Here is a 24,979-nt window from a genome sequence, read left to right on the forward strand (position 1 = left end):
ACACATGCAGACAGCACTAATCTTCATTTCTTCTTTCTCTGCAGATTGCGTGTTATCATAAAAATGATTCCATGAGGACTCATGAGACAATGTTTCGTGTGCAGTTCCACACCGGCACTCTGTGTGGAGACCAACTTTCTTTGCAGAAAGAAGACCTTGATCATGCAAACATAGGTACACAAAGTGTTTTTGGTCAAATCTTTGCACTCGAAGTGTCCCAAACGGTTTTGGAGATATGAATCTAAGACGGTATTTCCATTTGCAAAATAACAAACCAAATAATGTTTATTTTGTATGTAGCACAAAAACTTTTATCTTTTCATATAAATCAATAGATATATTGCTCAAAATGTTGACTTAAAGTATTTGAACTGTAAATCTGGTTGACAAATGTTACAGGAAAATGTTCATAGTTAATAATAATAAAATGTCATAAACATAGCAATTACTGAAACATTAATTTATTTTTATTTTAAAATTAAAATAAAAAAAGTGTAAAAAATTAACAAAATATTAATAAAAAGTATAATAGTTTCTCAGTGATATTACAATAACACTGAAATGGACTGAATACATTAAAGCAATATGATCAGACTTTTTTTTTTTGAACCGTAAATGTTCAACAAGGTGATTCTAAGAGTTATAAGGCATAAGCTCCCTGTTATGTTGTATATAGTTAAATAATAAGGGAAAATACAAAGCATCTGTGAAATGAGAGAATTTTGTTTCCAGGATTGATGGCAGATATACAGTATGTGCACAATTTTGTATCCATATTATTGTTTTTGTTTTATTGTAGAAATAATACCTGTCTTTGTCGTTATATGTGTTTTCTTTCTATAATGGAAAGAAACTGATTTCATACATCCTCTAAAAAAAAGTTGTTTTCAGATGTCGTTTGATATTTTGTATGTAATGTTGTGAAATTCATACTTTTTGGGCTTCATTATTTTTAGTACAGGTTTGTGTTTACTAGTATGTGAGTGTGTGCGTGACTGAGCATGTGAGCAAGTGCTGAGTGTTTTTGGTAAATAATGACAGACAAGACACACGGTGACCCAAGCAGACCTGAGAAAGAGACTGACAACTTAACTCTTTCCACAAACACTTCATTTTGATCCTTACGCAATGGGAAATCTTACACAATCAACTGTAATTTTGAATGGATAGAAGCGAAAGCAGTCACATAGCTGTGGCGAATGTGCTTACAAGTCACAGATACATCAGCTCTCATGTAGTTGTGTGTGTGTTGATGTTCCCACATTGCTTTGCAGCGTAGTTTTTTCCATGCCTTTCATCCCTTTCAGTCATAATTTGTTCTTGTCTCTATTCAAGACCCAAGATTCCCAGAGGACGGTGTGGTGGAGGTGCTCTTTTCAGAAATTGCCAACAGAGACCCATCCCTTGCTTCAGGTATCCTCTTATTTTTCTGGAATGAAAGGTGTTTTATGGGTCTTTGTGAATGTGCATTATTCAATATGGCTAATTTAGGTAGAAATTAATTTAGTAATACATTAACACACTGTTTCTCCATTTCAAGATTGTGGCCACTGGAGGAACGGTTCAGCAGTTGTCATTGAAAATGACCCTCTGAATTCACTACACGCTCAATGGGACTTCACTGAAAATCTTACAGAAGCTGGTAAGACTGGACTTCTCACGTTCTTCATAATGTCTAGATTAGTGGTCTTGAATAGAACTAGAATATACATGTTTTTCTTTTTGTTTTTTAAAAATGTGTCCTTGCTTTTATTACATAAGATTTCTATTTCAAATAATCCTGTTCTTTTGAACTTTTTGAACAGTTTCTTTTAAAACTGACAATAAACAATAATAACACCAAATCAGCATATTAGATTTAAAATTACATGTTAAAATATATTAAAATAGAAGGCAGTTCTTTTTTATTGCAAAAATATTTTATAGTCTTGCTGTATTTTTTAATCAAATAAATGCAGACGTAAAAAAAAGGATATCAAAATGTTGAATGGTAGTCAAATTCAACAAATATATTGAAATATGAAATGGTTTATACATTTATGTCATTGCCATTTTAATTGCTTTTTAGAAATTGAAACAGTAGAACAAAGAAGTGACACAACGTGTGCTAAATTGCTGAAATGAAATGTACTTAGACTTAGATCTTCCCGTGATGTTGGGCACTTAGGGTCTCCCCACCGGTGTCGGTCCTCTGCCAGCACTTCAGCTTCATCCCAGGATACACCGGCGAGCTTGAGATTGTTGATAAAGGTTCGGCGCTAGGTGGTGCGCAGTCGGCCTCGGTAGGGGCGGGTCTACATGGTGGCCAGGGGTGGCACCGGCCCCCACTGAAATCTGGTTGGCCACCCCAGGTGCCCCGCTACCAGATGTCTTGCGATTGGCTTGTTTTTATAAAATTTCTAACTGCATCAGTGGCGGATCCTGGCATGGGCAATAGGAAGCTTCCTCAGGCAGCTTTCTTTTGTTCTATATACTTAATTTTAGGCGGTTTCTATAGCATTATCTTAATGACAAATGCCGAGAGCGCAGTAATGTAACGCGATAGCACATCTATGTAATGCACGAGCAGGAATCTCTCCACTCGCAAGCAGATTTCCTTCACTCTCACACAAAACTGGACATGCTCTTTAAAATATACAGTGTTCTCTTATGAGTTGGCTCTGTTCTCGCTCAAATATTGCATGTGCACGCTTAAATTTTGTCCTTGCATCATTGAAGACAAGAAGAGCTTTTTTAATTCAGGTGACGAGTAGGCTTATATAACTAAATGGAAGCAAGCTGATTATAGTCAGCCTTCTTTAGTTATTTATTTTATTACTTAATACTTATTTGAGTTAAGTGCCTATTGTAAATATGCATTTATTAAATTATTTTATTTTATTTAGTGCATTTGTATTTTGTTGTTTTTGTATATAGTTCTAAAAGCGTTTCAACCAGCCCCAGTTTAAAGGGGTCATATGATGCAATTTCAAATTTTCCTTTCTCTTTGGAGTCAAAAAAGAAGGCATAACTTTTATTCTCGCTGTAGTATTGTTGTTGCTGCCGCCGCCATGTCATGAAGGCGCTGTGTTTCGTTGTGAAAGCGAAACTACTTTGTTTGGCCTTCCAAAAGAGGACGATATCTGCTTCGTCATGCCTAGAGCTGATCCGTGCTGGTCGCTGAGGAAATACATCAACTTCGCGCTGTCAATCGCCGGATCGGCTTTCACCGCGGACGGAGTCCAGCCCGGGGTCGTCCCATGTGGTTGTCATCTGGTCTTGGATCCATCTTTCTTTAATCTTTCCCCATCTGTGCCCAATCTTCTTATCTGCACAGCTCTGGATGATAGTTTTCATTGTCTTCCAACTATCTTTGATGTCGTCAATGTCATTGAGCATCTCGAACCAATTTTGAAGGTTAAGTGCAAACTCTTCGGCGATATATTGATTGTTAAGGTTCTCTTTGGCATATGGATGCTTGACCACAACTTGTCTTTGGCATTTGAGTTTGAGCTTAACATTTGCCTGGACTAGATAATGGTCAGAGCCAACGTCCGCTGGCCTGTAGACCCGTGCGTTGCGGAGAGATGTTTGCCATCGTCAATTGATGCAGATGTGATCGATCTCATTAAAGGTGATACCGTCTGACGCACACCATGTCTTCTTGTGATTACGACAATGTTGAAAGAAGGTGTTACGGATACAAAAGTTGTTATGGTCGCAGAATGATATCAGCCGCTCACTGTTATCACTCAGATGATGCAAAAGGACCAACAGTAAGTTCAAGTTTGTTTTGATCACCGCCCAGCTTGAGATCATGATGAGTTATTTCATCAAGGGTATCTTTTAGTTGGCCGTAAAACTCATCCTTCTGCGTTGTCAGTCGGTGCATAGACTTGAACAATCATAATCTGGATGTTGTTGGTCCGGAGGTGCGCGGTGATTACTCTATCACTCACAGGTGACCATCCGATGGAGGACTCAGCTGCGTGTTTGCTCAGGACGATTCTGACACTTCGTTGGTGGCATTCTGTATGACCGAAGAACAGGATGGTGTTGCCGTCACTGGCCAATTGTCCACTGCCAATCCACCATACTTCATTAATTCCCAGTGCATCGTGACGATAATTTTAAAATTCCCGGATGAGTTGGTCAAGGCGGCCGACTTGATGAAATGTGCAGAAGTTCCAGGTGCCAAGTTTCGTAATCATTTTTGCAGAGAAAATCGCATCCTTGGTCAGGCACCATTGCTGGTTTGCTCAGATGCCATCATCTGGCAGGGACCCGATTCACTCACCCAGTTAATAATGACTGAGGAGATATTCATCGTTTCTTTAGCAGTATAGATTTTACGGGGATGGGTGGCTAGCCCGACACCCAACCCTCGTCCTTTCTCATCTGGGACTGGGACCGGCAATGGTGGAGAAATGAAATTTATTTACACAATATTTACCTAAAATTCACAAGTGTTGGTCCATTTCAGATAATAACAAGGGAAAAGTTCTGCTAATTGGCAGAATATAAATATTAATCAGTACAGATCTCAAAAGGATCAAATATTGTCCTATTATTATCATCACTAGTCAAGAATAAATGTAGTTTTTAAATCCACCATATCATTTATACAGTAATATGTCTCTTTTTCTTTTTTCTCATCATTTACACAATAAATTACAGTTAGTTTTACTTTGCGTACACTTTGCTATATCTTTATTAACATACTACAAACACACAAAATCTGGCTTTGCATTCACTAACTGTTTCGGGACATGTTTTTATAGTACTTCATAGGCCTCTTGTGGGACTTGAGTAGTGAAACCATGGGGTATTGTGGGTATTTATTTTAGGAGAGAAAACAAAAGCAAGAATGCACATTTAAGCAGTGTTTACTTCAGGATGCAAAGAATAGTTTTCCGAGACATGAAGGCTCGTAATGGTCTACTAATTGTCAAGTTACGGTCTGCTACAGGAAACACGCTTTACCTCTAATACCGTTATTAAGTCTGGGCACTGTTTGCTGAGGTTAATTGGAACATATGAGACTGTGCGGGACTGTTTAGAATGCGTGGAAAGTTTAACCTCTTGCAATAATAGTAAAGTTCTTGTATTTGACCCTAATCTAATCTTGTTTGGCCTTAGCACAATGAGCTCCAAACGAGATCTGCCAGTTACCATAGCATGGCCACAGTGCTCAGTGCAATTGCCGTGGCTGTTTTCCTTGAGGGTTTGTAATTACTGAAAATGTTTAGGTAGCTGCACTAAATGAACTGAAGTAAGACAGAGCTGCTCAAACTACAAGATGTTTTGTCGAGGAGAGCGAGTCAGAATATCAAAGCACAGGGATGGAGCTCAGACATAACAGACCCAAATGACTCATGTGTTATTCAAGGGCCAGCATGTTAGGGAGAGTGGACTAACATTTAGTAGTGGTTTGAGTTGTCTTCTAGGCAAGAAGAAGTAAGACAGAGGTGAAACATATATGCTGAATGATGGCACCCATAATAGTATTTGGATCATTCTTTGTAATGTATCCCTTTTACAGTCTATGTGATATTTAAAGTAATTTTAAAGATATACAATAATTGAATACATCTTCATTGAGATTTAACAGTAACAGGGTTGACTGTTGTACAGTTCGGTTTGATTTTACAAGCCTTGTGCCCAAGATTGTGAAACTACAGTGCGCTTTCAATGATCAAATCTTTACAGATATCCACATTTCAGTCATCAGATGTTTACTATATAAAACCATGCTAACAGGATTGACATTTTAAGATTGTATTGCAAAACATAATTGTCTTAAAGGGGGCATCAGATGCCCATTTTCCTCAAGATGGTATGATTCTTTAGGGTCTTCATGAAATGTCTGCAACATACTTTGGTTAAAATTCCTCAGTGGTCGTGTAAAACAACACCCTTTTTACCTTGTCAAAAACAGCTTTGTTCACAGCGACCCGTTTTGTTGCATGTCTCTTTAAATGCTAAGGATCTACTGCTCACCCCACCCCTCTCTTCTATGGGGCATCGACACAAGACACATGAATATATCCATATATGGCTCAGAGGTGGTCTTATTCAAATAGCTAGCTATCTACGTAGAAACCAGCTGCAAATTGAAACAGCTGGATGACAAATCGCTGGATGACACAGTTTCAGACTCAGACAGCCCATAATGAACTAGCTGCATGTTTTCTTTACAGCTTTTCTGAGCTGGCAGACATGCCAGAAACCTAACTAAATGCAAAAAAGCTAAAAAAATAAAACAAGTGAAAAGATGATTTTATTGATAATTTAATTTTATGACATTATAATAAAGTTTTGGTTATTTTGGCAGTAGTTTGTCACTTGAAAATTTGATGATAACAGGGTTTACACAAGCTTATATTTCGGTATAAATCATTTACATTACAAGCCACCAGTGCCTATGATATTTATTTCTGAAGTAGGTAAATTTGCTAAAGACGTAAACACAATTTTATCAGTCATGCAGAAAATTAATTTTGGCTTAAAAAATGTTTGGCATTTAAAAATCTCTCTCTTCTTTAAAAAATATAGACACAGTATAGTAAACTACTTTTGAAAAGTTTGGGGTCTCTGAGATGTTTTAATGTTTTTGAAAAAAGTATCTAATTCTCACCAAGGCTGCATTTATTTGAGCAAAAATAGTTAAAACAGTATGTGAAATGTTATTCTAAATTCAATTTGAAAATATTTTAAAATGTCATTTATTCCTGTGATGGCAAAGCTGATTTTCAACAGCCATTACTCCAGTCTTCAGTGTCACATGATGCTTCAGAAATCATTCTAATATGCTGATTTGGTGCTTAAGACACATTATTGAAAATGGTTGTGCTGCTTAATATTTTTGTGGAAACTGTGATACATTTTTTTCCAGTATTCTTTGACGAATAAAAAGTTAAAACAAAGCATTTATTTAAAATCTTCTGTAACGTTGTAAATGTCTTTTTTTTTTTTTTTCCAATTTAATGCATCCTTGATTTTCTTTAAAAAAATCAAATCTTACTGACCCCCCACTTTTGAACTGTATATTGATACAGTAACAACAAAGTTCAGGATGGCTCAACCCACTGGCACATCTTAACCCACCTTCCTTATATGTACAAAATTGAATTATGCAGAATTAAATCACTTCAAGGAGTGGAACTTAGTGAGTGTTTAACTCCATGGAAATGAACTTTGTTCTCCATGGCCAGTTAAAGTTCAGTGATCAGGGAACAAATAAGTTGCACTTGTTATGTTTACCCTTCGCTTCTGCACAAAGTCTAGTGTTTTAAATGCTAAATGGTCTACGCGCAAGAATCTGAAATTCCAGGGCCAGATATTTAAAGGTTGGGAGTTTCTGTGCATAACTGTAAAAAAATCAATCCCAACAGCTTAATGTGTGTGCGTGTGTGTGTGTGTGTCATATGGGACTGAGGCTTGATGCACATCTGGTTGTCTGTCTCGAGCAGCCGTGTAATTTAGAGATACCTCATGGTTGGAGCACAAACAGCCTTTACAATTTACAATACATAAACTCAAATATAGAATTACACACGATCACAAACACACACTCGTATGTCTGTAATTATTGCCAGTCGTACTGACAAACAGTCTGAAGGAATTGTGCTGCCAACCGACCAGAAGTTGCATGCTTCTCTCTCTCTCTCTCTCTCTCTCCCGTTATCTTTCTTTTTCCTTTCTTTCAATCTCTCTTTCATCATTGTGTGTGTGTTTTTTTACCTGGTACTTTTGTTCTTTACTATACCAATACCTTCCTTATCTCTCTCTCTGTCTCTTTTGCGCTCCCTCTCTCCACCCACACATAACTCCGCCTTTGTGTTTACATTCCCCACTCCATATTTGGTGGGCTCCATGTCCTCCAAGCGTCCATTCGCGCTCTACAACAAGCATATGTGTGTGTGTACAGCTCTATTGCGAGAAGCATTGGCTGGCTCGAGCGGAATAATGCTTCCCAAGCCAGGATTTTCCCGTACACCCAGGAGGGGCACCTGAAAGGGGTTACCTGTGTGTGGAGGTGGAGAAAGAGAGAGAGAGAGACAGGGAGAGCGAGCAGTGCTGTAAGAGGAAAAGAAGGAGGGAAAACAAGGGAAAGGGAGGAAAGAGATTGACTGAGAGAAAGAAAAAGAAGAAGAGGAAAGAAAAGAGACCCGGGGAGCTGTTATCACCTTATGGGAAGGAATGCAAGCTGCTTGTCTGTTTAAAACTGCATGAGGAGAGAAGGACAGAAAGAGAGAGAGCAGGACAAAATGGGCACAGACGCCTGCAGGATAAACACGGTCAGGACCGCTTGCCTCTTTCATTCCTTTTTTTATACCTCGGTCTTTATTCATTTAAGAAATGTTGTTTGTTTTTTTCTTTTTTCTGTACGTACGAGACTCTTTCTCACTTGTGACTCTATTGACTGAGAGAAAGAAAAAGAAGAAGAGGAAAGAAAAGAGACCCGGGGGAGCTGTTATCACCTTATGGGAAGGAATGCAAGCTGCTTGTCTGTTTAAAACTGCATGAGGAGAGAAGGACAGAAAGAGAGAGCAGGACAAAATGGGCACAGACGCCTGCAGGATAAACACGGTCAGGACCGCTTGCCTCTTTCATTCCTTTTTTTATACCTCGGTCTTTATTCATTTAAGAAATGTTGTTTGTTTTTTTCTTTTTTCTGTACTGTAGAGACTCTTTCTCACTTGTGACTCTGTCAGATGTCTTTTTCCTCTTGCTCTTAGTCATAGTTTCCATGGTCAAAGTCATATGTTGTCCTCTCAGATACCTTTGGGGTCTGATTCGAGAGGATGTTTCTGGAAAGCATTAGGTTTGTGACGCTACATGCATTTTTGAAGCGGTGCAGGGTGGTGGGATATACTTTCAGCAGCAACACGCTTGGTTTATTTTGTAAGTTATGAAAGCTCTTGTGATAAACGAATGCAGTTGTGCTTAATTTATCAGGAAAAGTTGCCGCATGAATCACTTTTAAAGTACTTTTGAGAGTAACAAGAAGTTTCAGGTTTTGCATTTGATGTTTTATGCAGTCTTAAAATACTTAGAAAAAACATACTTGGGCAGAATATGAAGAAATATTAGTGTGTTGCTCTTTTATTAATTTATATTGTGGACTTTTTGTTAGTTGCAAAGTCAAATTGAAAGTCAAAGTCAAGTTTTTTATCATTTTTCTCAATGCTGAGCGATGAATTGAAGTAGTTGGTTTTGATCAAGTGGTCTATTAAATATTTATTTTAGATTATGGTAAAGTTTGTATAATAGTATGACCGTTGAATCTCAGTTGTTGGGTGTGTGTTTGTATGCCTGTGAGTGTGTCTGTGTGTGAGAGAGAGAGTTGCCAGCTGTGGCGTTTTATCATGCATGCCTGGTATTTGGATTTCAGCCTCTTGAGACTAGAGAAGCATTACTGGTTTAGTTAAAAAGGTCTGTGTTTTTCACCAGTTGACATACTAACCAGTTATGCCATTGTGATTGGTCCCACTTTTCATCACAAAAATTAATTGTTAGATACATTGTACTTACTCACTGTTCATTTTGTATTGCACAACACTTTTGTCACTATTGAGGTGGGATGCAGTTAAGGTTGGCGACAGGTTTTGTGGTGTGGTGTGGTTAGGTTTAAGGGTGGGTTAAGAGGTAGTGGTAGGATAAACAGTGCAATCACAGAAATTAATTACAGATATAATTACATTCAGGTGTTTTTAAATATAAGCATGTATGTTCACAAATAAGTGCATTGTATCAAATTATTAATTTAAATGTTAGTAGTATAGAAGTTAAGACATTTAAAATAAAGTGGGTCCGTGTGGTCGAATTATTTCTGGTGGACAAAACACCATTGTACACAACATATATCTTGTCTATAGAGTGTTGTAGTGATGACGCCTAAATGCTTACGTAAAAAGCTAAACATAGGCAATTAATGAACAAAACCACGGTTGCATGATTTCAGCGTCACCCCCGTTATGCTTCCAATAACTCTTTCAGTTTTTGTTTAAAAATATTTTTCCTGAAAGTTTGAGTTGGAATAATTTGTAAGAGTGCGATTAACACAATGTGGCTATGAAAGCAGTCTAGTGAGTAGATGAATTTACCTGTTTGGTGTGATGACGTTTAATGTCCATGACAACCTCTGTAGTGCCTTTTAGCCATTTGTTAGCAACCGCCTTTTTCAAGATAAGTAAAAGATTCATAAGGGGGTATTACTCATGTATTTTATGTCGTACAATAAAACATGAAAATATCTTGAGCTTGTGTTAACTAAAAACCTTTATTTTGGGCAAAACGGTTATTTTAACCAAAACACCCATTCAGAAAAATCTAAACCCATTGATGAAACTAGAAGTGCTAAAACATTTTTGGGTTTTGGCCTACAAAAACACATCATCCCTGCTGCACTCTATTGTCAAAATTGATCATAGAGTGTGGCGTGATGTTAAATATCAGTGTTTGTGTGTGTTTGTACAGCCTGCATGTGCGATGCTGCCTTCTGGCTTCATGTTGAACAGTAGATACGTGTTATCAGTCATGATCATTGCTGCGAGACTCTGACACATGACACTATCTGCTGCGATCTGTGTTCAGCTGCCGGAGACTGGCTGATGTGTCTTTGCTAGAACACACACTACGGCCACACAAAGACATATATAGGTCTGTGTACCCGTGTATTTGTGTGATGACTAAGGTGTCTGCAACTCGTTAGAGACGTGTTAACATTTCCACTGGACCCCAGACTATGACACACACAGGACTGAATGTAGGAGGAGTGGGTGAAGATAAGGGGCCACAGGTGTGACTTTGTTTTCAACAAGTATGTGTCACCATGGTAACTTTTTACACTTTAAAATTGTTATACATAAAGAAATGAGTAGTAATTTTCACAAACATGTTTAAAATGAAGAAGTTTCACATATCAGAGATCATGGATGCCAAATATGACTGGGGAAATCTCTATAATCTGCCTTTTGCTTTTGCATGATGCTTCATCCACACCAATAGGTGTCAGTATAAGTCATATGGGCTAGAGAAAGATACACAGTCATTTCGAAAAGTTTGTATCTACGAGTTGAACACTGATGAATGCCATTGCAATGCCAATTACGGGGGAAATAGGATTTTCTTAGGAGTTAGGGGTATGTCAGTGAGAAAACATGGCAGACACAGTAAATACAACATCTGTATTGATGGTAATTTTGATAAAATGTATGAAATGACTATTTACATTAATAATTAAAAAAATTGCATTATACAATAGTAGAACAATTTGATAGTTTTGTACATTTACGACATTTAAAGCACACCTGATGCATATTCTTTATTCATGATTTTGTAGAAGTACAGTTAAAAAACTTTGCTACATATTCTTGCTTCATTTTGCTCCTTTCAAAGGGATTTGAACACACCTGACATCATAATTCCAAATTCCCAACTCAGAAATATGAATTTTTCAGTAGGACTTGAACGCACCATAAGCCGTCTCAAATGAGTTCCAAATCGTTGAGGTCAACTTTATTGCACCTGTAATTTATTGTAATAATTCTAATTATTGTACTAATTCTCTACTAATTGTACTAACATTTTGTTCTTTCTTTCACAGCCAAAAGGGATTTGAACACACCTGACATCATAATTCCAACTTCCCAACTTTTTCAGTAGGACTTGAACGCACCATAAGCCGTCTCAAATGAGTTCCAAATCGTTGAGGTCAACTTTATTGCACCTGTAATTTATTGTAATAATTCTAATTATTGTACTAATTCTCTACTAATTGTACTAACATTTTGTTCTTTCTTTCACAGCCAAGCAAAAAGAAGGCACACACTCTCTGAGCAGTGACTCTGGACTCTCCAGCTCCTCCCAGTGGACTGGAGGACAAGCCTCTGGCCTCCCAATCAGCTCCAGCTCTGAGGAGCATCCCCAGCTCCCCAGAGGGCTAAGAATGGAGGAGGAACAACCTTCTCCAGGCATCCTGAGATATGACCCTAAAGCCAATCAAGCAGCATTTGATCATTCCAGTCATTTAAATGGTGAAGCTATGTTCATAGAGCGAGAGACGGACATTATAGATGATGATGATGACATCATCGCTCCTAATGATGCCATTGCTGCCGTTTCAGACTCTAAAGGCACACTGTCTTCAAAGGAAATGTCTGGCTTGTCTTCAGGTGAATGTCAGAACTTCGTCCAATCAGATGATTGCCAAAGTGAAGCTCCTCCTGCCATATTTAGAGAGGATGTGAATTCCTCAAACACACTCCTACACACTTCAGTACCTGCTGGATATCAGACACATATATGGGTGAAACAGCAACAATCCACGTCTTACATGCACACTTCATCAGACAGACTGGAACACAGGGAGGAGATGGAGCTCCAAAAAGGTGCAAACAAACCTTCATTACCAGACAATGGCTTTCCGGAGGCGCAGTCCGAGCCAGACAAGGACGATGAGTTTGCGATACTGGCTTTGGATGTAGATCAATCAATCGAACAGCTCAATCAGCTGATCCTGGACCTTGACCCTGACTTTGAGCCAATCCCCACCCAGGCAAGGAGTCACATGACCTGCTCGACCTCCCTTCACACCAATGGAAAGACGCACTCGGGTGGAAGGGCCAAATCCCACCAGTCAGGTAAGAGCAAATCCTGTTACATTCACCAGCCCTGAATCAATTTATTAATTCCAACTGACCTGCAATCATCCACCAAAAAGTTCTAGTTATGTTTTAGGACAAAGTACTATATGTTATTCCTTGAAAGACTCTGGTGTATCATGTAAATGCCACAGTATATGAATATTGCAAGCATTGTGTAGCATAGTGTAGCGTCTGGACCAATCAAACACACAATTTTTCATTTGATTTAACAAATCAGTTATTCATTAGATTAACAAATCGTCACAGTCCCCTCAATATCAAAAGTACCATGGTATTACGGTCACACTTTATTTTAAGGTCCAGTTCTCACTATTAACTAACTATTAACTATGACTTTTGCCTGTCATTACTGCTTATTAATAGTTAGCAATATAGTTGTTAAGTTTAGGTATCGGGTAGGATTCAGGATGTAGAATATGGTCATGCAGAATAATACATTAATATGTGCTTTAAATTATAAGTACTTATAAACAGCCAATAAGCTAGTAATATGCATGCTAATAAGCAACTAGTAAATAGTGAGAATTGGTCCCTATACTAAAGTGTTACCGGTATTACCATCTGAGACCATCACAGCACCATGGTATTGTCAACACACATTTTGTAAGAGTTCATAAACTTGATAGATACACAACTTCTTTGCATACCCAGCAAATTAACCTTTTTGTTAAGAGGCAATATTTTAAATATATTATATATTTGTTATATTTATTTTTCTACTGTTACTGTAAACATAAAATGCACAGTATAATGACAATTTATATCAAATACTTTTTGAAATTTTAATTGAAATATATGCTCATCATTTCATTAGTATGACTGTAAAATCAAATTAGTATCAAATACAAAGGTAACTGTAAACAGACATCATAAGGCAACCAACAATTTATTTTATAGACACTACAGTTCAAAAGTTGGGGGTCAATAAAAAAATTTTTTCATTAAATTGATAAAAATTTGTACATGTACATGTAAAGACATGTATACTGTTACAAACATTTCTATTTGAAAAAAAAGTTGTTCTTTTAAACTTTCTTTAAATCAAATAATCCTGATAAATTATTTTAAAACATTTTAAAAAATCTTACCGAACCAAATCTTAGAATGGTAGTGTATGTATAGATACATATGTATTACCCTCACATTTTAAATACATGTGGCATTTTTGGTGCTTTCAGTGGCATTTTTGCCTTATTCACTGGTTAATGTCTGAGCCTGCAGGCTAGTGACTTTTATTTTAAATTAATGTTTGAGGTTTCTATTGGCAGGGGCCTAATTTGTGTTAATAAATGCACAAAAGTAACATACAATGGTCCTCTATGTGTAGCTCCTGACAGGATTGCTAAAGAAAATAAAGTCCTGCCTTTCATTTCTCTGTGTGTGTGTGTGTAAGTGTGACTGTGCTTGAATATGTAAACATGCAGGTCTAGTATGGAATGCTTGCATAGTGTAAATGTGACCTCTAAGCTGCCTTTTAGTTTAAAAATGGACATAATCATATTTCTAGCAGTGTAATAACTTTGCCTTTGACAACCATTTAGTGACTCCCTAATAATGTTATATTGACTTCTGCTTTTTCCAAACACATCTGTGATGCAGTCTTCATGAACTCAACACTCTGTCTCCTTTGACCTCGGCATACTGAGCGGGTCTTTTTGCTTTTGAAGTGTGTCCCCTGCCTTGCATATGCCCCCTGTCTTTTCTGCTATAAGATCCCAAGGTCCTTTCTTGCTGAATCAGCTCATGTCAGAAAAGTTCTGACACCTGGAATGGAGATTCTTTGAGTAGAGCAGTGAATTCATCCTGCTGAACAGAAATCTTTGCAGTGTTATTATTACTGTAGTATGTCACCAGATATATGCCCGTGGTGTGAACACACATGGTGTAAGGGTTGAGGAATGCCTTTGAAGTGAGCATCTCCTGACACACAAAACATGTTGTCTTTCCTTGTACTGTTGCCCATTTGCAATGAATTATTGCCATGTTTTTATAATTATTATGAAAAACTGGGATCTAAAGTTCCGCATTGATAATCTCGGATTATTTTTATTTTAACCCTGAAATAATCAAATAAATAAATAAATAAATAAAGACTTTCCAAAAGCTTTTTTTAGGTCACTAATCAAAAAAACAAATTTGTGTCATTGATCATGTGATTCTTTGTATAGTTTTTGCTTCCATTGATATTTAAAATGATCTCTAGATCTCAAATCATGCTGGAGAATAAAGTTTTCATGTATTGCTGTCATTAAAGCAAAAGACAGAAACTAAAAAATAAGATATTTTGAAATTAAAATTCAGTCAAACTGTTATAATTTGTAATGGATAAAACTGTTTAAAATATTTAGAAGTATTTTCACTGGTGGTCTCAGAAAATTTGACACAATTTATCAAAACTCTTGTATATTTATTTATTTTATTTATATAAATGTATTTATAAAATGTATGAATTTATTTGATAAAATATGTAACATTTTTATTCATTTATAATATTAATTTATTGATTTTATTTCTGATGTTTTTTTTATTTTTATTTTATTTATTTATTTTCTTATTTATTTTAATGTTTTTGTGGAATGTACTTTATCACAGCCCTGAAGTAAATGGCTCTTGTTTATGTGAGGTCATAAACTTCTCCTAATGGATCTTATCAAAACAAGCTTTGTTTGAGAACATGCTATTTTAGTTCATGCTGTTTGAAGCTCTTTAACTTTGTTTGATGTTGTTAGAAAATCATGAATAAGAGTGAGATCCTCCTATTTCGGAATGACCAGTCACCATTAAATGTGAACTGTCATGCATTGAATATCAACTGTGAATGCCAAATGAATAACTCTCTGTTTCTGTGTCTCTGTCTGTACAGGTTGGAGGCAGAGACAGCTCAGTGATGTCTCTGAATACTCTGTGCTGCTGAGTGCAGGTAGCGATCGAACGCAGAACAAACAGAGATTCGTCTTTGGCAAGCCATCTCCGGTACAAATGCGCACACATTTATTACTGCACAAATACTTCATAATAGCCTCAAAATTGTAAACGTTTTAATGTTTAAACTCAAAACATTAAATGTTTTAACTGGAGACTAGTACGATAAAATCACTCACCAACCCTCTGCAAAGTTCTGCCCATTGTCAACTAAAATACAAGTTTAACTTGTATTGAACCTGGAACATTGCTACAACAATGCCTCATATGTTATTGTCTGTTTCAGCGAGGTCTATATCACACTGACACTGTTGACATTGGTGACCTTCCTCCAGAGGCTGACAGTCCACTGTGGGTGGGTCTTAATCAAGTTCCGCCCACACCGGCATTTCCTGTGACACCCCCCACTCCATTTGGTAAGGCTGACACTGTGTTTGATATTTGTTATGTGAGTAAGCATTTCACAGTCTTATTAACCCACTGTTATTATAGTATATTACTATTATATGTGGTCATTTGTGAAAATATTATTTCTATAGCACATTTACAAAATACATGCATTGACCAAAATGCTTTCCAGCAGATAACTTAAACAATATAAGCATTTACGTACACATAGACACATTAAAACCTGGTAATGTCTCATTATAAAAAGTCTTTATGCTCAATTTAAACACATCCACTGTCAGAAAAAAATGTATATGCAATGGAAGAGAATTACATAATTGGGGAGCAGAAAATAGAAAATGCCCTTTCACCTTTTGATCTTAAAGAATCTTAAACTGAATCCTAAAATTAACAGGCAACCAATGTAAAGATGCTAAAACTAGAGTAATACTATCGCTCTTCTTTGCATAGGTCAGAAGCCTGGCTGCTGCATTCTGCACCAACTGAAGCTGAGATAATTGGCACTGAAAAATACCTATAAAACAGTCAATAGACAACGAATTGCAATAATCAACACGTGACGTCATGAGAGAATCAATTTCAATTTCGAAATAACTCTTGAGTTGGTAGAAACCAGCCTTAACAACATCATTAACCTGCATATCAAGTGCCAATGCAGAGTCCAGAGTAACACGCAGGTTCTTAACCTGATCAGAAACACTTAATGAAATAGAGTCTAGCCTACTTATAATCTCCTTGGTGCCAGAAGGAGATCCAAAAACAACACACTTGGCCTTATTAGTGTTAAGATGCAGAAAAGTACTGGCCAACCAGGCTTTAACCTTGCGTAAGAAATGTACTAGTGAACAAAACAATTAATACCCTCTTGGATCAAGTGCAATATATACAATAGTTTTGTATCATCAGCATATAAATGATAAGAATTGTTGTATTTATGAAAACTGAGTCTAATGGACACATATACAATGAAAATAAAAATGGTCCAAGAATAGAACCCTGTGGCACACCACTGCTTAATGTGCTTAATCTCTTTCCCCTTACAGTGAAGAGTGGACATGACTTCATCCCTTCAAGACCTGGCTCTCAAACCAGTAGACACTACATGAGCTCTCCAATATGGCAAGGTAATCAACTGACACAGAGGCTACATACTTATGCTACTTCTTTTTATATCTACAGTAGTAAAATCATGTTTATATCTACTTGAGAGGACAAGAATGTGTGCAGGTATCATTTTGTGTGTGTACTTGATTGTTCCAGTCAGGAAAAAATCCAACTGTATCTCATACAAATGTAACCATTAAAAACCCCTGTAGCAAAGTCTGTCTTGCTGCTGTCGCAAATTGTGTACTGCTCAAAATAACTCTGCTACAGGATGTGGCCCTCTGGGTCAGGATGCATATTTCCTGTAAACTGGCCAGTCAGTGCTCTGGGAACTAGAGCTGTCCTTAGAATTTAGCCCAAAGTACTTCAGTTTTGACGCAAACTCTTACTGTATGTGTACAACTGAACACATAGCCTTCCAAAGTGTGCACAAGAAAGCGCACACATATGCACTAAAAAGTTTAATCCTTGTCCAGTGTTTGCACTATTTTTCTAGAAGTTATGAGCAATGAAAACGTCTTTGTACTCATTTAAACTAGTTTCGTGAAACTCCCTCGGACAAGTCCTTGTCAATGCTAGCATCTGTTATTATTGCAGTCTCCAGTAGCCAGTGTTGCCACCTTTGTCGACCAACTAATTAGCACAAAAAATTAAAAGTGTATGTGCAAGCTGAGTGTACAGAGTATGCATGGTTAGAAAAATCAGACTGCACACTTGCAGTACCCACATACTGTACTCTGCTGAGAATGACATTTAAATTGCACAGTGTACACATACCCTATGCGTAAAATGTCACTGTTTATGTTTAATGTAAATGTCACTTTAAAGGGGTCCTATTATGCTCTTTTACAAAGTCTTGATTTTGTTTTGAGGGTGTACTAGAACAGGCTCTCATACTAGGTTGTTCGAAAAACACATTATTTTTCACATATTTTACATTATTACAACACCTCTCTCCCCAGTCTGGCATGAACGGCTCGAATAGTTCCTGTATCAAATGAAGGCCCGCCTTCTGAAATACGAAATGTGCTGTGATTGGTTAGCTGGGCCAGTGGGCCAGTGTGTGTTGTGATTGGCACCACTCGGTGCCTGGTCGGGAAATGTCATGCCCCTTACAGCCGCCTGTGAGCTTCAGTGTAAATATTGCGTCAAAATCAAATCAATTTGAGCGCGATTTAAACCCGGATGATTGTAACCACTCCAAGTTCGTCTGCCTTGGGAAAGCTAGCGTGTCTCCGACATAGTGATAACACTCGTTGCCTTCTCTAGTGCAGCTCAACCAGGTCTCGTCCCATTCATCGGTATTTGTGATATCACAAATCCCGGAAAATATGTGTTGTAGTCCAAACGAGTCGTTCGTTGTAGTTTTTGAAAAGTGATTTCTGTTAAATAAAATATCTCCTTTTGATGTGGACTTTGAGCTTTGTAACTTTGCAGACCTTTTTATGCTCAAACAGAAACATTACAGACTAACTAAAGTTGAAAAAGTGAAAAAGCATAATAGGACCCCTTTAACATATTCTGTCAGTCATTTCTTGATTTCCTTATTTTTAAACAAAAAACAAATAAAATTATTAGTTAAAAACATCAGCACATTTGCAAAAACTCGTACAAATATTTAAATTGCACTCATAAAAAAAATAATTATCATTATGTAACTTTTATGGGGGAAATACTATTGCCTGATTACGTCTTAATGAGGAGGCACAGGAAAACATGGGAATAATGATAGATTGGAAGAGCAAGAAGACGATGTTATATCACATTATATTACAAATTTTTTTTTTTTTACAGTTTTTACAGTATTAGTACATTGATTGATATAAAAACATTCACAAGCAACTACAAACCATAGCATTAAATGTTTTTACACTTCATAAATAATCTTCAAGTCAGATTACCTGTTTTATAATCCAAATTCCAGCATTACAAGATTTTTATTTTAAATAAAAAAAACAGTAAACAAAGTGATAATGAAATAGATTTGTTTCTTTATACAGTGTTTAACACGTCCAGCCTCCAGCAAGTTTAGCCTAGAGGAGGGGAGGATGTCTTGTATATTTTAATTTCCTGATGTGGGAAGATTTGGAGGTTATGTAACAGCAGCCAATCTATGTTTTAGTGTCTAAATAAACAGGAGAAAATAAAAGGTCTCACAGCCAAACTCTCACTGACAGACAAATGCAAATATTTACACAGACGTTTGAGGAGGAAGGAAGGGAAAAGCACGGCCCCTTTAAATGAATTTATGTGCTACAGTGGCTGAGGTCACGTCAGGGACGTTACAGTCTGATAAGCAGGAACAGTTTAAAGTTTTCTATTTTAACATGTTTTAATTGTATATTTTTATATTTCATATTTTAAAATGCATCCTTGCTGAATAAAATCTTACTGACCCCAAACTTTTGAACAGTATTGTAAAAAAATAAGTAAACAGCTTTAAACAAGATAAATTCACCAGAGAAACAAGAGGTAACAAGACATATCTTGAATAGAGTCTGGGACCACCAGGGAAAAGCATTTCTATTTTACATTTCTTTAATTAAATTTAAAACATAGTTGCATATTATGTTATTATGTAATTTAAGTCACTTAGAAAAATTGAAGAATCTAAAACATTTGTGTTTTATTCATTTTAGATCATAACATTTCAAAACCTAAACCTTTTTCTCTGTAAATTGTTTTTTTCCCCAAAGCGCACACTCTTTTAGAGCCTCAATTTATATATATATATATATATATATTGATTTCATTTTAATTTTAGCAGATTTTGTTCATTTGTTAGATCAGTAGTTAAACAAGTGAAATAATCTGCTAAAGGAAAGTCAAATATCAAACACAATATACACATATTCAAGATTCTTGTCTTAGAAGTCTTCATATATTGTGAATGTTGCTTCCTGGGTAAAGATAATGTTTTTCATGCATTTATTTAAAAAAAATACCGTTTAAGAAAATAACTGTTTTGCATAGAAGCAGATGTTGTGAGCAGCAGCACATGGTGGTCCATTAAAGGCCTCACCCCTGACCCCAGTGCCGTTTGGTTAGGTGAAACAGACTGTGAGAGTCTGTGGAGAACAATGCTTGAATAACCTATCAAAGGCAGGAGAGCACTCATGAACTCTTATGGTAATGAAGCCATGGGGGGGTTTCACTGCCTTTCTGCCTCATGCCAGTTGGGGGCAGTCGTCCTCCCTCCCTCTTCCTTTTCCTTCAGCCCTCCCCCTTCCCTCCCTCCTCAAAGCTGGAGTCAGTCAACCAGTGGCACTGCTGGAAGAATGAAGTAGTTTTCCATCTGGGGTTTAACAGAATTCCAAAAACTCAATGACTTCATTTAGGCTAGACACAGATGAGTAGAGAGAGAGAGGAAGGGGACAGAGTTGGACAGAACTGCAACTGTGTGACGGGATGGTCACGGTCAGTGTTTGTGCCGGGAAGCAGACAGCACAAAAGAGAAAGAGAGAGAAATGTGAGGTGAAATAAGTGACAACGTAGACATTACAGACTTGGGACCGTGAAAGACTGACACTGGGAGACTAAGCGTGCAGGAGCGTCAGAACACAGCAGTGGCCGGCAAGTTCAGCTTATCTTCTGTGGATGAGTCTCTTTTGAGGAATACTTCAGCATGACTGCTTCTCTAGGTATGCGGGGAAAGATTTTGTGTCATTTTGACAAACTTTTTGAGTTGTGCTTGTGTTTGTGCATGTGTTTGTATGCTAATGCATCAGCCATTTGCTGTAGCCATCTCTGGCAGACTTGAATTGTCTTCTTGTCAGCATGAAGTCTATGTGAACACCCCCTCTCCATGGACAAAAACTCTTCTCTTCTCTTCTCTTCTCTTCTCTTCTTAGTGCATCTTTAGTACACTGCAAATCATTTTAATCAGTGTATCAGTCTTGTTTTCCAGTAAAAACATGTAAACATCCTCTGTACCTAAATGGACAATTTCTCATTACATGAAAACTTGTTTTCGAGAAAGTATCCTTATTATGCATTAATTATTTATCTTGTTTTAAGCACATATTAAATTCAATTACATTAATGCTTAACATAAATAAAATAAATCTGCCTATACCCAGCAGCTGGGTAAATATAATAAAAATGTCCCAGCAAAATGACACAATGAAATGATGATAAAATAAATAAAATAACCCATCATTTTTTTAAAGTGTAGGTCATATATTTGGAAGATTAATTTTGCCTCATAATAAAAATTTAAAACAATAAATAAAATTAATAATAATAATAATAATTGAGACTTTTTATCTTACAATTAATAGTTTTTTTTCCTCGCTATTGTGAATTTATACTTTACCAGTGGGGTGTTTTGTGGAAAACGTCTTGCTTTCACTCTTTTCTAAGGGTGCTTTCACACTAGCACTTTTGGTGCGCACCCGGGTTCGTATCTAAAAAAAATTTTTTTTGGGGGGGAAGAATTGTGAGATATAAATTCAAAATTTGGAGAAAAAAAGTAAAAATTTGCAAGATAATAAGCTTCCATACATGTCAAAGTACATTAATATTTGGACAAATTAAATTTTTACTCTTAAAAAAAATCGACTTGATCTTGTTTTGATAATGTTTAAATATTATTACTGGATAACAGGACAAATACTGATTTAAAAAAATTATATATATATAATTTTCTGTATATATACTGTATGTATATATATATATATAAGCAAAAAAGTAAGTGTTTAGAAAAAAATTAAGGTACTACAGATATTAAATAAAGGTAAACAGTATGCTGTTCTCTATGTATTGTATATACAGAACAGTATAGTACAGTAAAGTGATTAGTATACAAAATGAGATGTAAAATTATTTATACAAATATTTATATAGAATATAATGTTTAAATGTGTACACAATTATGTATATATGTGATGTGTGTGTGTGTGTATGTGGTAGGCTCTTTTGGTTTGCTTGTATGTGAATGCTTCCTGTTTCAGCTGGCCCTTAGACTTGGACACTTTGTCTGAAGATCTGAATGTGTTATTTGCATTGCCAGAACTTCACTGATAAAGACAAACACTTTTAAAGCCCCAGTGTTTGTGCTTAAACTACTCTATATTTTGTTGGTTCTGTCAGTGTTTGACATTCCTCATGTGCTTTCGCAAACGAACCGCGGTTCGGACCCAAATAATATAATGTGAACACAGTCCAGCGGGGGCAGGGGGAGGGGGGAGCAATCGAACTCGGGTTCGGACCAAGCAATCGAACCAAGTGTGAAAGCACCCTAAAGCTCATTTACACTTGATTTGTCCCGTAATTCACCTCAAATTGATGATTTAGGCTTTGGCACTTTCTCATCTGGCCAGGCAGATTTATCAAGCAACCATGGGAGGCACTAAAACAGAAAGAGATGGATGTGGTGCTCTTGTCGTGAGTAAATGTGTGAGCACTCTGATGGAGTGGAGAATCTGATGGAGGTGGAGTGGAGACAGTGGACACTATTCTTCTCTCTGTCCCTGGACAAAGGACAGTTTTGTTTGGGCCTGTGTCCAAATGAATGTGGGTGGGGAAAGAATGTGTTATGTAATCGTAGTACGAATCTCGGGTCAGTTTGAACTGAAATTCCATCTGATTTGAGCTTAAGATTGAACAGCACACATCCAGATTATCCAAAACAAACAATTTGGTTTGTTTATTACTGGTCTTTTGCCAGGGTAGGACTCACTTTGACGAAGAATAGGAACAAGGGCTTACAATACCAACACTGAATAGAGCAACAAAACATCTATCTATCATCTGTCTGTCTGTCTGTCTGTATTATTATTTAGAAAGTGACCAATAGTTTGTGACCAATATTTTATATGTAGATTTATTTCTCCTCTCTAAACTGTTTCTTAAGCGCGTTCTCTCATGCTACGTGAATATGACGTATCACAACACTATGGAGACCGAGGCGTGTCCTGAGAGTCACATAGAATATTAACATGGCAGAGGTATATATATATTTATATATGTGTGTGTGTGTGTGTTTTAGAATTAATCATATAAAATTTTACCTAAATTTATAATGTTGGAAAAGCATATTATTGTCAAATAATGTGATTACGTTATCCTCACTTTTCTTGCTTGTTATAGTTATTTCTGTTCCTTCACTATGAATCACTAGCTGTTTGATTGATTACATGTGTTGAATGTGTATATTGCCTTATAAAGACGAAAAACAGACTCCATAGCTATTTTAGTGTGCTGAATACCTATGCAATGAAAAAAGGTTATTTTTGGTATGTGTTTTTTGTCACTAAAAGGATAAGTGGACATGTTGTGCAGAACGTCTAGTGGACAGGTCTTTAATACAGAAAAGAAGTCACGTGTATTTGTGACCCTGGACCATGAAACCAGTCTTAAAGGGGTCATATGATGCCATTTCAAATTTTCCTTTCTCTTTGGAATGTTACAAGCTGTTCGTGAATAGATAAGATCCCTAAAGTTGCAAAGACTAAAGTCTCAAACCCAACGAGATATGCTTTATAAAAGTTAAGACTGGTCCACGCCCTCCTAAAACGGCTCGTTTTCAAATAGTTGTATCTCAGCCAAATATTGTCCTATCCTAACAAACCAAACATCAATGGAAGGCTTATTTATTCAGCGTTCAGATGATGTATAAATCTCAATTTTAAAAAATTTACCCTTATGACTGGTTTTGTGGTCCAGGGTCACATTTGGTCATAAAGCCAGCTGAGGTCTGAGAGGAAGCCCAGGTGTCAGATATATAACTCAGACTAGAGCTAAATCTTATTACAGACATATTTTAGACCATGTATCATAGTATTGGAGTAATGCCTTTGACCACAAAGTATTTAGTTCTCCTGTGTTGAATTCTCTCTTTTTATTTTCCCCTCCACACATTCTCTATTCAGCTCAGCTTTGCAGCTTTGATCACAACAGCTGGACATTTTTCAACTTGGCTCACTGCGTGTGTTTGTGTGTGTGTGTGTGTGTGCATTCCTCCTTTGAATGGTGAGTTTGTTAAGTCCGTAAAACTGAAGTTGTCCTTTGTCTCACTGGCATGCGGGAGATTTAATCCTGAAAGACCTGGTCTGAGCAGACATGCACACAAACACGCTTTCATTTGCCAGCCAAATTCCAAACTCTGTAAGATGCTGATATGATGTGAAAATATTGATAAGGATTATGCAGTACTTTCTAGATGACTGCATTTAATGTGAAATAGACTGATGCACAAACATATACGCCTGTCTGTTTTACACTCTTTTTTTAAAGGTATGACCTCATTCATTTGGAGACTATATTACATTTACATTTACATTTAGTCATTTAGCAGATGCTTTTATCCAAAGCGACTTACAAATGAGGACAATAGAAGCAATCAAAACCAACAAAAGGACAATAATATGTAAGTGCTGTGAAGTGCTGTGAAGTCTCGGTTAGCCTAACGCAGTACATGTAGCAAGGGTTTTTTATAATAAATAAAAAGAAAAACAAGTAGGTAGAATAGAAAACGAATAGGGAACGCTAGTGTTAGAGGGTCTTTTTTTTTTAATAAAAATAAAACAAGTAAAAAGAATAGAAAAAGAATAGAAAATGCTAGTGTTAGAGGGTCATTTTTTTATAATAAATAAAAAGAAAACAAGAAGAATATTAATATTATATATTATATTAGTACTTTTGATTTTTGATAATATGTTTTTTGTTAATATTCTGAATTATAGTTTATATTTTAGTTAAAGTTTTTGTTATTTTGTTGTGTATTTTGGTATTTTTATTTGTTTTTAATATGTCTATATAGTTTTTATTATTATGTTACTATTTTATTTATTATTCAATAAATAGTTTAGTTTTAGTACTTCAACGAAAACTAAAGGAATATGGGCAATATATATATATATATATATACAGTATATATATATATACAACTATTT

General features: G+C 36.4%; 1 pseudogene; it reads left to right on the top strand.

Annotated features, from left to right (window-relative positions):
- LOC107712314 (tensin-3-like) overlaps positions 1–24,979 on the top strand; it is a 44,670-nt pseudogene that overhangs the window by 7,409 nt on the left and 12,282 nt on the right.

The sequence above is a fragment of the Sinocyclocheilus rhinocerous genome, unplaced genomic scaffold (assembly GCF_001515625.1).
Source record: "Sinocyclocheilus rhinocerous isolate Xijiao unplaced genomic scaffold, SAMN03320098_v1.1 scaffold4389, whole genome shotgun sequence".
Classification (NCBI taxonomy): Eukaryota; Metazoa; Chordata; class Actinopteri; order Cypriniformes; family Cyprinidae; genus Sinocyclocheilus; species Sinocyclocheilus rhinocerous.